Raw genomic sequence first — 18,843 nt, 5'->3', positions numbered from 1 at the left:
CTCAGCTTTAGGAATTCAGCATTCCATGTTAGCAATTTACTTTAAAAGGCTCAAAATTTACCAGACTGAAAACAAAATCTAAAACTCTAAACAAGTGGGTGAATCCAATGAATGGGCAAAGGTAACAGACACATATCACAGCTATAAAGAAAGACACAATAAAATAAAATAAAATAAAAACTTTATTATAGTGATATTGAAAGAAAGGATGTGACAGCCTCTATATAAAATATCATTCCTAATGGGAACTTGATTTTAAAATAAGCGATAGACATAGGGAAGTCATTAAAATGAAGCAAAGTCTTGTGTAATACAATATTTCATAAGTGAGTTTATGTGCATAGTTTCACTGTATAAACATAAACTGTGTATTTATAATATGTAAGTAGACAAACTGTAGTTTTGGTTGTTTACATGAAACAGATAATTTTGTGATTACATTTATGATTCTGTGTCATTTACAGCATTTTTTTCTACAGTTGTTGGACAACAAGCACAGACATTTTAAGAGTCTGCAGATGCCATAATTAAAGTTAGTAATCAGTGTAGAAATCAACATATAAATAACAAGAAAACATAAAGGTCAGAGAAATGGTACAGCATCAACATGCAATCCTGTTTGCTTTTAACAACAAAAAAAAAGTGCCTTCTGCAGTTCAAAGCATGTCATTCTTTACATATGTTCAAATAAAATATGAAAAAAGAAAATTCTCTCCAAATGATTAATGTAACATTTTGCAGAGGACATATGGATACTCTTAAATTTTAATGGGGGAAGGAAGACTTACCTGGAATCAATTATGGCGAATTTGGCAAAATGGAAGTGAAATATTCATTTCATATATATATATAATTTGTTTTAGGCTTTTAAAAATACACAAGAATACAAGAATAAGGTATGAGTAATTTCCATCAATAAGGATTAATTGCATTAATACAATAAAAGACTTGCCCCCAGTTTGAGGAACTGACTTTTAAGTACAGATTTCAATATGCTGAGGAACACTCGAAGGCTTGCATCTTCTTGCCCTGAAATTTACTTGTATTTTTTCTGAGTGAAGTTCCTCCCCCCCCCCTTGTATATTTTGTACTTCTTTTGCAGACACAGACTTCTCCAAGAGCAAAACTCCCAGACTTGCTTCCTTACTATCTGCACCCATGAAATCATGAGGTTTTTGAAGCAGTGTTCTTTGTTAACACACCCTTGCTTCACTAGTGGATTTGTATTTATCATGAAGTAGCTAGTTCTTACTATGGTATCCTAGACCAGAGTGGTCACACACAGTATATGATAAGAGTAATTAAAGAAAAAAATGATTGAATGAATGAATATGCTGGTGCATCTATATGGTACAGATGTATAATGATTTGGGTTGGAAATTTTCCTTTTTAATTACAAGAGAATGTCAAGCCCATTCTTTTCATGAAAATAAAATAGTATCTTACAACTTTCTCTGCAGGAAGTATTTAAGTTGTATCAGTAAATGGAGATGTGTTTGATTAATGAAATGTTTGAATTGCCACAATAATATTTATTTCTTCAAATTTTACTTTTGATTACGCCTTAAAGCTTTCATTTCAGGCTTTCAACTGACTGTATAGTAATGTTCTTCTCTAAGTAAATTTTACTGTGAAGGGAATACAGTCAGAATTACAATTATGCAGTTTAGTATAACTGTTAGTTATATATGTAGATACAAATATTATTTAAAATATTCTGTACATTTGAAAGGCTTTTACATTTAACAAGTCTTCCAATGAAGTCAAGATTCTTAGACAAACGTTGATAGGAGAGGAAGACATTTCGGGTTGTCCAATGACTTTTAGTTGTTGGGCCTGACCTTGAGTGCATTGTATATACCAGGGATTCACTGTTAAGTAAAACTGACTATCCCCGGTCCAGAGACTTAGCAGAGTCCAATAGCTGTTCAACTTGAGGTGGAACGTCATGACGATCTCCCTGTTTCCATGCGGGTACTTTGCCCGGTTTACATTAGGATAGGTTGTGTGCATCCTATGACAATTGGTGTGAGTTCGTGTGTACAACTGCCATATTCTTTGGAAACACTTCACTAGAAGCCATCAATGACTTCTACTTCTGCCCCTTCTTTAAAGATTCCTGAGTCTTAATGTGAAGAATACAGTATTATAAACAAGGAAAGGTGGATAATATAGCAAGAAGTATTAATGGGGTAGGTAATGGGCGGGCAGGGTAGAGGAAAGACTACGAGGAAGAATAATTAACACTAAAAATGTTTTAAGCCATGGAAATTCACTTCCAAAATATATACATATAGACATACAAAAACCATTTAAATTAAGTTATGCTATGATGGTATGACAATACCGTAGCAAGATACCACACACTATCAAATTAAACCTCAATGTTACAAATGGATTACTTAGTTATGAGCTATTGGAGTGCTTTCACGCAGAATCTCAAACATAGACTTTTCTCTTGGTAATCCTCTATAACTTGAAAGTAAAATCTTATTGCAAAATTACCACTTAATAAGCAATAAACAGGAAAATCAAAGGGGGAAGATTCATTCTTTTTTTCCCCCCATGAGACTCAGGCAGAGTCACATGGGAACACGGGATTTGAACCGGGAGAGGAGGGCACGGGACACCCTCTGGTGGCAGACACTGAAGCCGTGCACCACCGCTCATTCTCTCAGAAGATTCATTCTTATTAGCTAGCTTTCATATTAATGAAGGTGCTATACACACTACCAATGGAAAAAATTAAGCATCAACCTATTCAACTGTGAACTTTTTGAACTAAGATATACCGATTGGTTCAACAGTGGCATCACTATTAAGGGAGTGAGCACCTACTGTCTGCTTGCATTTATGGGCTGCTCTACAAGATGAAGTTCAGGCCTGTCACTGTTAGTGAGACTGAGAGACTAGATTGGTCATAGACACATAGACAGGCATATCACACAACCCAGTATTTGTGGTAAATAGGCATTTTGTTAAAGTGACTCTATGATTTATTTTTTTGCTTTACCTATAAATACAACCATTCTCAACCCTCACCAAAGAACTTCTTCTTACACTAGATCAGAATACCATAGATGCACAATTGCTCAACATGCAGAGAATATCAAACTTCAGAGTGTTCAGCTCTAAATGAGGAATCTATTTCATCATTTTTTTAAGAGAGAGCTTTTCAGAGAACATGTAAACTCATATACTCAGTTACTCTGGCTAGCCAATGCTCTAAAGGAATTCCCTCTCTCCAGTCTACCCACTCCCAAGCTGAAATTACAGTTGCACATTGCTGTGTCCAACTGTTTACAGAGATTCCAGATATCTGATATCAGCTCTCTGTGCCTGTGCAGCTGCACCTTTGCAAACAGCATTACCCTCCAAGCCCTGTGATGCTGCTATATATAGAATCTCATTGAGATTATTAATATGAGATACTTCTGACTGATACTTTGCAATAATCCATAATGTAATTACATAAGCTAGGAGGATCCCTAGGACCCTAATTGATTGGATTAGATAGAAACACTGCAGTCCATCATGGGATCATTGTTAGACATACATGCCTGTACATATTTTACGTTATTGATAAAGGAATACAAATTTCCAGAATCATGAATTAATGTATCAATTGTCTTCTTGGTTTCCAAACATGAGTTTTGGAATAACACTTTTCAATAATGTGAATATATATATATATATATATATATATATATATATATATATATATACATGTATATATTAGTTTACATTGGATATAATCAGAGTAATAACTAGAAATCAACTACAATAAAGTAATAGCTACATTCATTCATTCATTTATGTATGTATTTGTGCATGTGTGGATAGAAGCAATAAAGGGGTATCAAAAATATCAGAACTGATGGAATTGTAGACATTTTCAAAAGGGAAGTCTCATTATAAAGATAATGGGATACGAATGCTGTTCTTCAATGATTTTAGCAAGTACTCCCAAAGCTGAATCATCTCCAGATCCTATACATTATTCCATGCAATGTTTGATACGAAGTTACCTTAAATAGTTCTTTTGGAGGGGCAAAGAGTTTATTAGAAGACTGGTCACGGATTTTCTGAGGTAAATCACCACTGCCTGGTTATCCCTTTTCATCATAGAGAATGGCTTCTTTAGTTACTCCTATACTTTTATAATCAAATATACTCACATCTAACCAGTATTAGATTTTCTTGTTGAGAATATGGTTTCTATGCCAAGACAAATCTGGAAAATTGCATTATATCCCTGCAGTATAGCTAATCATTGTGGAATCAGTGTCCATCAGCTAGCTGATCTTGATGGAGACTTAGGGAAAATACAAAAGGAAGATGAGCCTGTGCACACAAAGAGCTTAGACATCTCAGTACCAGCCTCCGGTCTTCCTATCATTCTTGCAACATTTATGTTTTATATCTGGAGTTAATTCAGGTGAAACATCAGTTAATTTGGACTAATCCTCATGGCCTCCTGCTGGCCTGTTACCTCCTCGGCCATTGGCTAAACCAAACTGTTTTCATAAGCTCACAAAGACAATCAGACTTTAAAGAACACAGGAGTATTTCAATCATATTTCTAATCTGTCATGACTATTACTACTTTTTAAGAAATATTAAAATCATCACATGAAAAACTATAAACAAATAAACATGTTTCCATCAGCTTCTCCTTGAAACAGTTCAAAACAAAAGCAAGACTTCATTTTAATACAAAGTTGAGCATAGACAAGATAATACGGTTTATATGTTCTCACTATTAAATCAAATTTAATTTGTAGTGTTATAAATCATTAACGTTCAATATACTGAGAAGAAATGTCCTTTGCTCTGCATTCGGTGTAACGATTTATCAATGAATTATGCATTTATAATTGTACAATTGTAATTGAAAAGAGGAAAGCGAAGTGACAGAATAAATCGTCCCTGAAAGCTTTGCTACTTTTTTATACTTTGGGAACATTCTTGGATCTACATTGTAGCCAATGCCTTAATTGTGTATTAAATGCCTTGTTAGATTTAGAGTAGATACATTTAGGAATGTTCTGTTTGACTATACCTCACTGTTTTCTTTTGCTTTTGTTTTTTATTTGCTATCCTTTGTAGACTTCTTTAACTTGAGTAAAAGCTGTTTGATGCATATAGAAACCCACTACTTGGTTTGTAATTAACCAACAAGCATAGAATTGGTACTTTTCAAAGAACCATTGTATTAGGATGTTAATATTTTAGAACTGAAGACACCCTGTGTTAATCAACCAGTTGCAGGTATGCCGTCTTTTCATTCATAAAAGAGTAAACTGAGGAAGTTAAAATTTCTTTTATTATATTTCACAGCATCCTTTCAAGCTTATATGTTTGAGTTTTTGCTGCCTTTTCTACTTATCATAATTTTTCTCCTTTTGAGAATCTGAAACCCTTAATATTTATTAGGATGCATGTGTGGCCAAATCAAAACTATTCGTTTACAGTTAACTAGAATACCTTCAAATATCTAAGTCTTACATTTTGGTAAATGAAAGAAAAAATGGTTTGATGCTGAAGTTTTAACTATGAGAGGAAACCTAGGACATTGTTGTTTGTGTTTCTTTAGTGAATTGTGGGTCAGTTTCTCAGAATGAAAGTAAGGCTTTTCTCCTGCCAAACTGCAAGGGGAACATTTGGACCCTGGCATTTACGAATATATCAGATGAGATTTTCTATTGATCCCAGTGGCAGGGATGAGTGCCCCCGGAGAATAAACGAGCTGCCTTTATGAGGCTCCCTGTCATGAAGGATTTAGCTGTTTCATTTGCAGATTCCTGTAAATGTTCACCAGATTCATGGCCAGTAATTTTCATAGAAGAAGGACTAGACCATGGGTAAGCAAATGGCTCTTCGTCATTAATGAGCTCAAGTAGCATTAAAAATGTTCTAGAAGCTCAATTGATTTGTATAAAGCTACTGAGCTGACTTCATTGTGTGTATAGCTAATATTTCCATTTCCCAGGCCAAGTGAAAAATCAGAGTAAATATCAAGAAATAAATACAAGAACTCAACACTGATTTTCGTCATGGAACTTTCTCTATCCAGATTAGAAGTCCAGAGATGTTTACATTTAGAAAAGAAATCTAATAATAAACTAGAAATCACTCAACATAGCTAGAATATTATTTGCAAAAGTGCACTTCGTTAATTATCATTTCAATCATCAGTAAATTGCAAGAAATAACTAATACCTTTTTGAAAAGGTACCTGATCATTTTAAGCATAAGTATAAACTTGTACTAAATTGATTTTTTGAGTTAATAACTAGATGAAGAATTCTTCAAAAACCCACTTGTGAAATGTACATTTGTCAGTGGAGAACTTCTTGAGCTCAAGTTTTTCATTTACACTTTAATATTTAAATCTATTGTTCTTGCTATAAGGTTTCCATTACTACAATTGTTCATATTATTAATTTGGGGGCATCTATTAGAAATATTCAGGTGACATGGAGTGTCATACCTCCCAGAAAGCGTTCTCATTTAGAAGAGAAAAAAATATGAACTCATATGGAATGTGCCAGGTTAATATAATGCAGCTTTTAATGTGCTTTCCAGACACTATTCTCAGAGTCATTTTGCAAAGTAAAGCCAACAAGGCAAACTGACCATTTTATACCTACCCTGAGAAAAGGGCCATGTAGTCACTGCTTTTTATACCAAATTCTGGCTGGAGTTGATGCCTATGGAACTCCACATCATGGTCTAAGCCCCACATCTAAAAGCATGGTTATGATATGTGTGCCTTAAAGTCCCACACCATTTCTTATATGCCTTATCCTGGAATACTTGTGAACAAGAATAAGATATAGAGTTCTCCCTTCCCTTCAAACACAGGAAAGGAAGCGTGATTTGAGCAGGGTCACTCCATGCTTAAGATACCTAATAGGCTGCTTCTTTGGTCACACTCAGTCACAGAGAATATGTTCATGGAACACCCAAGCCCTAGGTAATCTCTAAGAAGCCAAAGCACAAGGATTTCTGAGTTAAAGATCTGAAAGACTTTATTAAGTGCTGTAGAGATCCATCCTGCCAGGACGGATCCCTAAAATGTTTTCTGAACATGTTTCCTGGGGCTCTCCACTTACTCTGAATTCAGCCCACACATCTTGTTTTATAGTGGCAGTGTGGGTCTGCCCTAGGGCATTGGGCTACTAACAGTGTCCCTGCCCCACCTTAATTAATGTCTTTTGGTATTTGGGGATGAGTCAGCTCAGTGGATTTGCTCAACTCTACCCACTTATTGTTTTGAAAGTAGCTATTGAACACAGACTTTGAGCCTGACACATTTTGGACCCTGGAGACTCAGAAGAGAACAAAAGATTCTAAAATATCCCATGAAGCTTCCTTCCTGGAAATGGATTCAAACAAAAAAGAGACAAATCTGATTAATCAAGTAACAAAGTATCTTGGCAAGAGAAAAACTTAAAGAATGGGAGTAAAAGTATATTTATGCATACTTCGAGATTCTAGAGAGTACAAATCTCTCTCTCTGTGTGTGTGTGTGTGTGTGTGTCTGTCTGTGTGTGTGTGTGTGTGTGAGAGAGAGAGAGAGAGAGAGAGAGAGAGAGAGAGAGAGAGAGAGAGGAGAGAGAGAGTTTGCATATTCTCACCAAGGAAGGCACTCTTGAAAAGATAAAAATTAGGGGTTGGACTTAAAATCAAATATTTAACTATTTGGTAATGAACGTGAGAGTGTGGAGAAAGGGGGTGTTTTAATACAAGGGGAGAAGGAGTATAAATGGGGTCAACTGGGTGAGGACACGGCTCAGGCATAGGCTGATTCGGATGAGAGTAAGGAGATTGAATGGAAGCCGGCCCATGTGTCCACATGTGTATTTACCAATGTGAATCCATTGGGAGGCTGTGAAGAACATGATCTCTTACAATGAAGTGAATGCTTCCAACGTGGTGACAAGACAAAGCAAATGGAGATGATTTGACTTGATCCATGACGCAGGAGAGTTCCTAAGAAATACCTAGACCTGGTGCATTTAAAAACTAGTGTCTTCTTCACTGGATCATTTTATGTCAGGTTATTAGGTTAAAAGGAGTAGAATCCTGAAAACTCAGTAGTTTATGTCTAGCTGGAAAAAAATTCGTTATCATTGACATTAAAAACTGTGAAAGGTGTCAGATATTTTGACTAGGATAAGTGTAGATATTTTATTTTGTGTTTCACAGTATTGATGATGCCAAGTAGGTGGTAAAAGACATGAGTCCTAGCAAGACCTTCCACAAGTTAACCTGAAATCTTAGGATATTTGTACTAAGCTTGTGATATTTAATAAGAGCACAAGAAGATACATTGAGGAAGCAGATATTCTAAAATTACTTCATTGAAATGATGAAACCCTAGCAGAGACTGCATGTAAAACATTAATGGTGGGCAGAAAAGTAGAAGGAATGTATCATTTTTAGGGCATGTGTAGTGTATATTTCAAGTTCCAGTTCAGCAGATGCTACCAATATGAAATAAGCATGGAAACAGTAATATGGAGACCTCTGGACTCCATTATGAAGGCAATTTTGTTGGAGTAGAAAGCGGAAAGTCTTTATTACCCAAGATCCTAGAGAAAATAGTAATGAGAAATTAGAGACAGCAAGCAACAATAGCATTTCTAGTTTCCTGTAGGCCAGGGAACAAGGAGAGATTATCTGGAAAGGAACAGGAGAACAGTAACATTGATTAGGTTTCCTCTTAAATGGGGTACATACAATATGCTTATGGGAGTCATCTAAGACACAACAGAGAAGGAAAAAAATACTGCAGGAAAATGGGTGACGTGAGTTGAGGATTTCAGCTAGACACAGGGGCGAAGAAGGCGATTGAGGCTCAGAGAGATTGTGGCACGATGGAGACAGTGGCCCATGAGTAAGAGGAATATCTTTGGTCTTTGTCATCTGCACCTCACAATGTGTTTGTTTGGTTTTTTTTCTCACAGTCACATTTCTCCCCCTGCCCTTTAAATAGGAACACTGGCTTACATTGTTTAGTAGAACAGTGAAATGTGTTGAAAGGGAACAGATTTCCAGACAGGGTTGAAGTCTCAGCTAATCTTTTACATGTGGCTCCTTTTATAGCCAGTTTGTACAAATAAAGAGTCCCTTTTCCAGTCTGATTTAATGGAACAATGAAGACGTGTTTGCTCATGGACATGAAGACCCCACCCTTGTGTTCAGGGAGCTCTCTATCTGGTGGGACAAGCTCAAAGGTACATAGACTATATTTTCTAGATAAAAATCAAGACCGGCCATCCAATTTGCAATCTTCTAATGAGCAAGAATCTTTAGCACCAAGGCCATCTAGTAATGCTCACAGCATGTGTTTTGCATTACAGTAATTAGTGTCAGATGTTTAAAAGTGCTGATTTAGAGAAACAAACAGTGGTGGAGTGGAGTGGAGACTGAATGTTCAGCTTTGCCTTCAACTGCTTTGGCTTAGAGGTACAGGACACAAAGCTAAGGCTTCAAAACTGCTGACAGTGCACGAGAAGGGAGAGTTCAGTCTGGGCAGGGAGATAAGGGCCTCTTTTGAGTGAAAATTGTTACAAGCATTATGGGTAGTGTCCTGGCCATGTTAAGGGTAGCATCAGTATGTATGTGTTTTAAAACAATTAATTTGGCTGTTCTCTCTCTCTCTCTCTCTCTCTCTCTCTCTCTCTCTCTCTCTCTGTGTGTGTGTGTGTGTGTGTGTGTGTGTGTGTGTGTGTGTGTGTGTGTGTGTGTGTGTAAGAGACTAACTATGTTAAAGAACAAGAACTATTTGGTGTCCTGGGCCAGTGGCCTGAGAAGTCTAATCAGGATGTGCCAAGAGGAGCAGCTATCAAGAGTAAAGCTAGATCCTGTTTTGTTTTAGAGAGGAAAAAAAGGATTTGACAGTCACCAAAAAAAAAAAAAAAAAAAAAAAAAAAAAAAAAAAAAAAAAAAGAAAAAGAAAAAAAGAAAGAAAGGGAGAAAGAAAGAAGAAATGTAGCCATCCATCTGGCAGTTTTTTAGTTCTGTTTGTAGGAAAATATAAACTTTAATATCATTGGCTAATGCCTAGGCACATGCATATGCCAATGCTGTTGGCCAGGAGAGCAGGAGAGAAGCAAATGCAGTGATCCTGTGAAGTGTATGTTCAGGGTGAGGTCAGTTGAGGCAGCTGGGAGAGCTGATTTTTTTTTCTTGACATCTTCTCTTTATTTTAAGGGACACTGAATTCATCACTTAAACCTAAAAGAAAAAGAAAATAGAAAACAAGGAAGGATTAAGTATAATTGAAATGACACAATTACAATAAAATGATAAAAAAATGGCAGTTTACTGAAATAAACTGGCCAGTCTTATAGAATAATAATAAATATTGTTAATAATGGCTATTATGTGTAGAATACAGAAAAATATTTCACCTGCATATCACTTTTATTTGTTTACCTTAATTTTATTTACCTTAATAGAGATATATGCATGATATTGGTAGAGATGAGAAAAATCAAAGCTTAAAGACACCAGTGTATACTAGTGTCTGTGCATATTCCCATGTGATAAGCAGGGTAATTTCTGGAAAAATTGAACATGGAATCATGACATTCAATAAAGATTTAAAAGTACAAAGGCATAAGTAGTAAAATTATGGTATGGCAAGATTCTTAGAAAATTGAGCTTCAGTTTTCAAGCACTTTAATTTCCAGTATACTTTCCCTGCCCCCTTGAGCAAAATTCTTTATGCAGCATAAAAGTGTTATGTGTCTATTGAATGTGAAAATAAAAATAAAAGATAAATTCATATGGCTTCGAACATTGGAGATTTAAACTTTGAGATACAGTAGAATTAACTACGAAGTGTTAGCATACATAACTGGACATTTGGTTAAAAGCAAGTAAACCCCAATAAGTTCTATAACAGCAGCTTTCAGATTGTGAGTTGTGAGCCCCTCCCCCCCCCCGTGGTAGCATATTACATATCCTGCATACTGGACATTTACATTAGGATTCATAACAGTAGCAATTAGATATTTGTCTTAGGATTCATACTAGTAGGAAAACTACAGTTATGGAGTAGCAACAAAATAATTTTGGTTTTGGTGGCTGCCACCACCTGAGGAACTGTATTAAAGAGTTGCAACATTTAGAGAGTTGAGAACCAATGCTCTATAAAGTAGCTTTATTTTTATACTGGAGGAGCATGAAGGCTTTGATTCAACTTGTCTAGGAAGTGGTCCTCAAGCAAACACTCCCTGTGGCATTCCTCAGAATGGGCTTCAGAAACCTAGTATTGGAGCTACCTACAAATGTGTTTACTCAGTAAGCCATCTTGCCAGACCTACCAAACTCATACTTTCTGAAAAAAATATTTTGGAAAGTAGGTGACTCACTCTAATTTTCAAACAGGGATGATGGATTGTTCTGTAATAGTAAACACTGAGAATTTTTGGTCTAGGTTTAAATAACATTTTCCCCAAACATTGTGTGAAATGACTGTTTTAAAAAGAGATAATTATAAAATAAATTTGTGACTCTACAGTCATTTTATAATTTTTACTCCAAAGAAGTTTTATATTTGTTAAATATGTGTGTGTGTGTATGTGTGTGTGTGCATGCACAAACTCCTTTTTAAAAATAAAATATATATGTTTAGTAAATCCATTACCTATTGGTAAATTGTTCATTATAAGCTTGAATATAACTATCCATATGTTATATATTCTTGGGTCTCTTAAAATAATAAAATAATAGAGTAGATTTCGTGCTGTTTCCTACTATTCCAAAGGAAGCTTGTTTTCATATTCAGTGGGTCTGGCTTTACCAACTGGGCCAAATTTCCTGGGCATCCATCCTTCTGGGAGTGGCTGCTCTCTTTACTTCCCACTTAGCAGCTGTACAACTGGGAAACATTCAACAGAATGAAAGCCACCTGCTACCCTAATGATTTCAGCCAAGCAGACAGGGCCGAAGCCTTCCCAAATGTGGAGTCTGTCACTCTGATTCTGTCTCTTAAAGGGGATCAACTTGTCATACATTCATAGAAAAAAATATACATTGGTAGTTACCTCCTGTGGTGACTGAAGTTTCTTTCAGCTGACCGGGTCTATTGAATTGGACATGGACAGTTTGGAGACATAAATGAGAAAATAAAACATTCTGGAATATTTCTTTTATCACATTATGGGGTTGAACTTTCTATGATGAACTCACTAACTCACTTAGACACATTTTCTCTGTATTGACAATTTGCTGTAACATGTGATTATATGTACTTGCAACCCTACTAATTATACATTCAAAGCTAAAACACTTTCTAACTCATCCCTTTCCCCCAGCTCTTCTCTCTGAAACCATTTAAAACTGTTTGAAATCAGGACCCAGAAACATGTAAGGACAAGATCACACTGGGAGAATGAAAACCATTACCCTCTCATGGCTCTCTCTTCAGACATGCTATGAACCCTCAGTCAGTCCTCATTTTGTCAACTGTAATTATTTATGGATTTAAGTATCTACAAATATTCCCCAAGAATCTGCATTTAAGATAATCTAAGCATATCTAGTTTTAAAACGTTGGATATATATTAATTTTGGATAACTGATTATTGTACCAGTAACTACATCCTGAGGAGCATCCAGAGAAATTTTGTTTCTACACTTTAGCCAATCTGACCATATGTAGAATTCCCAAAAGACTTTTACACATAAAATCCTTGATGCAGGGAAGGCTCTCAATGAAACAAATACTGTTAAAATCCCTCCCCCAAAAGAAGTTAACTGAAGTAGATTAAAAGAAAACAAAGACAAAATTATAAATATAATAATGCATGGATAGGATTTGATACATTCTCTTATTTTCAATCCATAGATTGATTTTTTTTTTAGTTCAGAAGTAAGTATATAGTCCTTAACATAATTTTGCGTAAAGAAATAGTCTGCCATTCAAAAATGCTAACTCCCACAATGCAGTGCAGTTAACTTGACTGCTCTAATTTGAAGTTCATCAAAATTTATTCAAATGAATTAGAAATAATATGAAAAATTCGATTCATGTGCTGATATGCATTTTTACGCTAATGGACTTTCTGCTTTATTCTCTTCTGGTAAGTTTGAATGCTGAGGCAGCACCATAGAACATGCCAACCTTGGCATATTAGTCATGAAGCCATTCACCTAATTGCAGTGTCATTCAACTGCATAAGCAGTCTGAGGACTTCATGGAGCTGATACCTGGAGGGGAAATCAAGTCAGTGGAGAAGGAGCAAAAGGATAACTGAATTTGTTGACTTTTTTTTTCATATTTAATTTTCCCAAATTTCCCTATTTTATATCTTTACATTATATGCTGTAGTTTTTGCTCTTTAAAGATTCTTCTTCACAATGGACATGACTGCTAAGAAACCATTTACAGCTGCCATGTAACTTTCTGCTCTACATGAGGGTGTAGCTAGGTTATCTTTGCTCTCCTTGTTGCTCCTGTTGCAAACTGTTGTAAATAGTGACCATCCCATACACATTTTGGAAACCATATAGTTCTCATGGTTTCTTGAGATGGAATTATGCCTACGGGATCATGATTTTCCACTGTTGCAATTTTATAAAATAGTTTTAATGCAATGGTAGTGAAACAAAGAATTATTCAATGAGAACTGCATTCAGAGCATAGATTTTAGTAATTATTTAAATATTTTTGCTTAAAAACAAAATTAATACATCTATTTGCATTTAATGACCTCTTGTAGCCGAGATTCTCTGTCTTTATTGCTTACAGCAGCACCGTTGCCTAGATGGAGGCAATGGTTTGCACCTAGTTTTTATGGTTGTGTCAGCCTGCATTTATATAATTATAAGACTTTTTATAAAAGCATAGAATGCTTAGGAAATAACGTACTTCATTTTATGAATACTCTACCTTTGAATAAAGTGCTCTGCTGGATCTCTAAGATATGATATAGTACTGAGAGGCAATCATTTGGTCTTTTATGTAAATTACTATTTTTCATTATTTACCAATTCCCAATTGGCCCATATATCATTTTAGTATATTCTCCATGGCAGACAAGGCTGTATAGTCTAGGACTTAAATGCTGTTAGAAGGCAGATTTTTTTTCAGATTAGAAGCAATGTATTGCTGCACAGACATAAATAACTGATGTTTGAATTCTCACTACTTATTAGACAAAAACTCTGAAGAATATAATAGTTATGTAAATGAGAACCTGATTCTTTTAACCAGCATATGAATGAAACACTTAAACAAAAATTACTATTTGAGGGGCTGAGATGGACAGTTGGTGTTTAAGAGAACTTGCTAACCTTCTAGAAACTTGGGTCCCAACATTCAAGTCCAGTGGCTCACAGTCTCTTAAAACTCCAGCTCCAGGAGATCCTGTACTGCATCCTGGACTGGATTTTGGACTCTATAGGTACCTGCACACACTTGTTCTTGCACACTAACACATGCTCACACATATTAATAAAAATAAAGTTTAAAATATCACTATTTGGTTCCTGAGATTAAATTCAGAAGCGTTTAAAAGAACTAAATGAGCTACTATGTTGTATAATTATTATTAGGTAATATTAGTTCTTATTATCTAGTCCTTATTTATTAGGTGTCTTCTGTGTTCAATTTAATGTTATGCGTAATAATAATAACTTAACAATCATGGCATAAGTATAAAGAACAATAAGTATAAGTAAACCTTATGTCAATATGGTGGTGCACTCCTAAAATCTTAGCACTGGAGTGGAAGAGGCAGAGAGATAACCATAAGTTTGAGGCTACCCTGGACCTGCATGCTAGGCCAGTTGGGGTAGGTAGTAACACCTAATCTCAAATAACAAAACAAAATCAAGGAAGAGATTTCAAGCACTTCTAATGTTTATGCATTGTGATAAATATATAATATTTATAAAATATTTGGAAAATAATAGTTACAAAATCAAAATTAAGTAATATAAAATCCACATTGTTCACTTTCATGAATTTGACTTAGTATGTAATTTTATATTATTTTCACTTAGTATCTCATACGCGTTCAAATCTATGCCTTAGTTTTTGTTTGTCCTTTAGCCAAATGCCCTGTCCAGCTTTGTCTGAATAAAGTAATTTCCTCTGCTAGTTCTCACTGGGAGCCCTGTATGTACTTGGTATTTTCCTTGATAATCACAGAACGTTCAGGGACTGTGCTACTGTGTGTCTTTTACATTTAAAACTTTCAGTATGTGGCCATCTTTATGGTGTGAAGGTATATACCCTTAAATTCACTTTAGTGCTTTATGAAAATAATTCTCCAGGAGAATGGCCATTGCTACTCTCCGAAGGAGCATTGCCAGACTTCCATGTGTTTTCTCCTAAAAACCTGGGACCATTGTCAATAACCAGAGTAACTAGTATGTCTTCTACTCATGTTGCACCTGTCAGTGAGGTAGGTACTTGATGTATTATCTAACTCAAACTCCACTCTACTCTGAAATTGAGTACCTTATAGTATCTATATCATAAATGAAGGTATTGATGGGATCAGGGTGAGCTTAAATATTTGCTTCTGTTCAAATAGCTCCTCAGACACACAGCTGAGGCTTGAGCTCCTGTTCAGAAGAAATCTACATTGCAAACATTTATAGGGTGGGATGAATGATTAGGGAGAAAGGGGATTCTCAGTAGATTCTCAGTAGAGGGGATAGAATTCTGACTATCACGTGGAACGCACAACCTTTTTCTCTCCCTAGCCAATAAAAAAAAAAGGAAGAGGTGGAAGAGAGCATGCCATTAATTCATAAAATGTAATTTTCCCAAGTGCAAGGCTCGCAATTTCTGCACCTGCTACGGTGCTGACTCATCTCACCTGAATCGTTCAGTCAGCTTCATTGTGTTTGCAAAGATTGCTAATTGCCTCACCAGAACAATTTAAACTACCAATAAGGGATGCAATCAATCATTAGAGATATGGTTAATAGGAGAAGTCATTTTGACTATTCAGCTCACATTGATCCTTCAAAGGAAAAAAAAAGATTAGTTTCATATTCTATTTTTAAGCTTGCAGGCAGTGATAAGTCACTTCTTTTTGTAGAGTTGAGCTGACCTGATTTTTTTCTTTAAAAAAAAAAAAAAAAAAAAAACCAGCATTTATCTTCTCATTGAATTCTCACTCTGATATCTTCTTTCCAGGAACAGAAAAATATTGTGACTTACCAAGAAAGCACAACAAGACAAATTGTACCTTTTAGCACAAGTCTCTGCAGTGTAGCTCTGAGGCAGGCTGCTACAGTGCCATCATGGCAATGTTAAGACTGGAAGGATTATTCAGTCTGTAGAGTGCTTGCTGTGCAAATATGATGACAGGAGTTCGGATGTTTCAAACCTGAGGCCCAGCCCTGGGAGGCACAGCCCCTAGATTCCTAGAGCTTGCTAATCTGTGAGCTCCGAGTTGAGTGAGAGAATCTGTCTAAAAATAAAAAATAATAAATAATGTAGATGAAGAACAATAAAAGAAGATCTCGATGTAAAACTCTGGTCTCCACAAGCACATTTACACGTGTACACACACAAACATGTGCACCCACACTCAAGCACGACCCAAATCTTCAGCAGATGTTAGCACTTCTTATGTCTATTAATTTGAAGCTCTCTTCCTTTACAGCTATGTGATGTATGAGATTTTCTTTTACTGCAGTTGGTTGACAGTAGTATGAACATTGGTGATTTGTGGTAGGTGACAATGGAGCTTTTCTATATTTGAGGCCTTTTGTCAAAGCTCGGCTGCTAGGTTAGTTTTGATGGTTTTGGATGCACACAGAACAATGCTCAGTTTCTAGACCTTTTACTTCATGTTTAAGTTTTGGCTCTTTGTTAGGCAAAATTGTTATCAGAAGAAATTCCTTAGTATATAGTCATCTTGTTCTACTGTAATAGAATTATATTGCCTAATGCATATATGCATGGGCTCAAGAAAGTTTAAAGTGAACGTTTTCACAAGACCAGTGTCTTGGTTTGGGTTTTTACTGCTGTGAAGAGAAACTTTGGCCAAGTCAACTCTTGTAACGGAAAACATTTACTTGGGACTAGCTTCTAGTTCCAGAGGCTTAGGCCATCATCATGATGGGAGAAAGCGTGACAGTGCACAGGCAGACCTGGTGCTGGAGGAGCAGCTTCGAGCTGTATACTACTTGATCCTTGGGAAGAAATGGGGACCAGGCAGCTAGGAGGAGACACTAATTCCACACTGGGCAGCACTTGAGCATAGGAGACCCCAAATTCCACCCACAGACAATAACACACTTCCTCCAACAAGGTCACACCCACTCCCACCAGGCAACAACTCCGAATAGGGCCAATCCCCATGAGCCGGGTATTCAAACATAGGAGCCTATGGGTGCCATACCTATTCAATCCTCCACAACTACTGTGAGAACAATAAATTTTGTGTCAAAACTCCTAGCTGCTGAAGAGAAATCCAGAACCACACTATAGAATTTGATTTAGTTTAGATTGAACCTGAGTGAATAATTAAAGTTGTAGTGGTTAAGAAATTTTTCTCTATAAAATATTTTGTTTGCATAATCTGTAAGCATCAAAAACATCTGTTTTAGAGCTTTAACCTGGCACAAAACAAAGCAGCTTTTCATACTCAGTATCTGAATTAAAGTAGATACCTGACTGTCCTTGACTGAGGGAAGATGGAGGGAAAAATGCTCAAATACTAATCTTAAAGATGACATCATATTAGGGTTTGAGTGGGACTTTTCTCAGGAAGTGATTAGGCATGAGCCTCACAAAGAGAAGCAGTTCCTGAGTGAACAGACCACTGAATGGTACACTGTCTATTAGAGAAGAAGCCTAGAAGGATGATCTGAGGGGGTAAACCTTCACAGATATGCTAGCCTCTTGACCTTGGACTTACTAAAGTTTTGGGATTGCAGAAAAGAGTTATTCTTTTTCATTGTCTAAGTTATACAGCTTCAGGTATTTTGATGTAGTATTCCACATTAAGATATGTATATGCATCAGTTCTGCATTTTCTAGATTGAGTCAATTATTTCAGAATACTGTCATACATGCCTGTGCCTGAAGCAACCTATGGTTCATCCTTGGTTTTCTAAGTAGAGCTGCCACCAAACTTCTTCACTCTTTTTGTGATTAGTTAACTTGCATTGAACAAAATCCTGATCTCCTATGATAGTGTTTGTTAACGTCCTGTAGGCTAAATTGTTTACATTGTTAACTTATCTAGTTTGGGGGTAATTTTCAAATTAGAATCATTCATCAATAGACTCACAAACACCAGAAAGATTAGCAAGTGGCTTTTGGGACCTTATGTGGCAAGGCTCAGGGACACGTTGCTTGTTATGAGCAAAACGAGGATGGCCTAAAGAAGGTGGCATGTGGCATAATTTGCTTGGTGACTGGTGGGATTTGACTGAGAATGTAACTTAAAGAATATCTCAACAATTTATATTTTAGAAAAGCTTTTTATAAATATATAAAATAGAAAAAGGATTTAAGTAGCCACTCACCCAATAATACTTAATAAAGAAAATACTTCTGAAGCAGAGATAAACATTCTACATGGTCCACAAGATAGTTCTATAATTAATTTTATAGGTGACCCATAGTTGAAAATACATGTAAATAATTATTGATTTGTGCTAAATGAAACATCTCTCTTTAGCTTTTAGTGATGACCCCACTACACACTCTTACTGAAGTGATTCTCTCTTAGATTGCTGGGCACTCCCAATATAGAATCTCTTATATTTCTACCTGGCATTCCCGGAGTCTAGCTTAATGTTTGGCTCATATTGTTCAATAAATGTGGGTTGAGTTAAAAGAGTCATTGA

At 36.0% G+C, this 18,843-nt stretch overlaps 1 protein-coding gene across 17 annotated transcripts in view; it reads left to right on the top strand.

Annotated features, from left to right (window-relative positions):
- Robo2 (roundabout guidance receptor 2) overlaps nucleotides 1-18,843 on the top strand; it is a 1,463,572-nt gene that overhangs the window by 1,259,855 nt on the left and 184,874 nt on the right. The gene's annotated exons all lie outside the window — the stretch shown is intronic.

The sequence above is a fragment of the Arvicanthis niloticus genome, chromosome 12, assembly GCF_011762505.2.
Source record: "Arvicanthis niloticus isolate mArvNil1 chromosome 12, mArvNil1.pat.X, whole genome shotgun sequence".
NCBI lineage: Eukaryota > Metazoa > Chordata > Mammalia > Rodentia > Muridae > Arvicanthis > Arvicanthis niloticus.
This window is presented reverse-complemented; position numbering and strand designations above follow the sequence as displayed.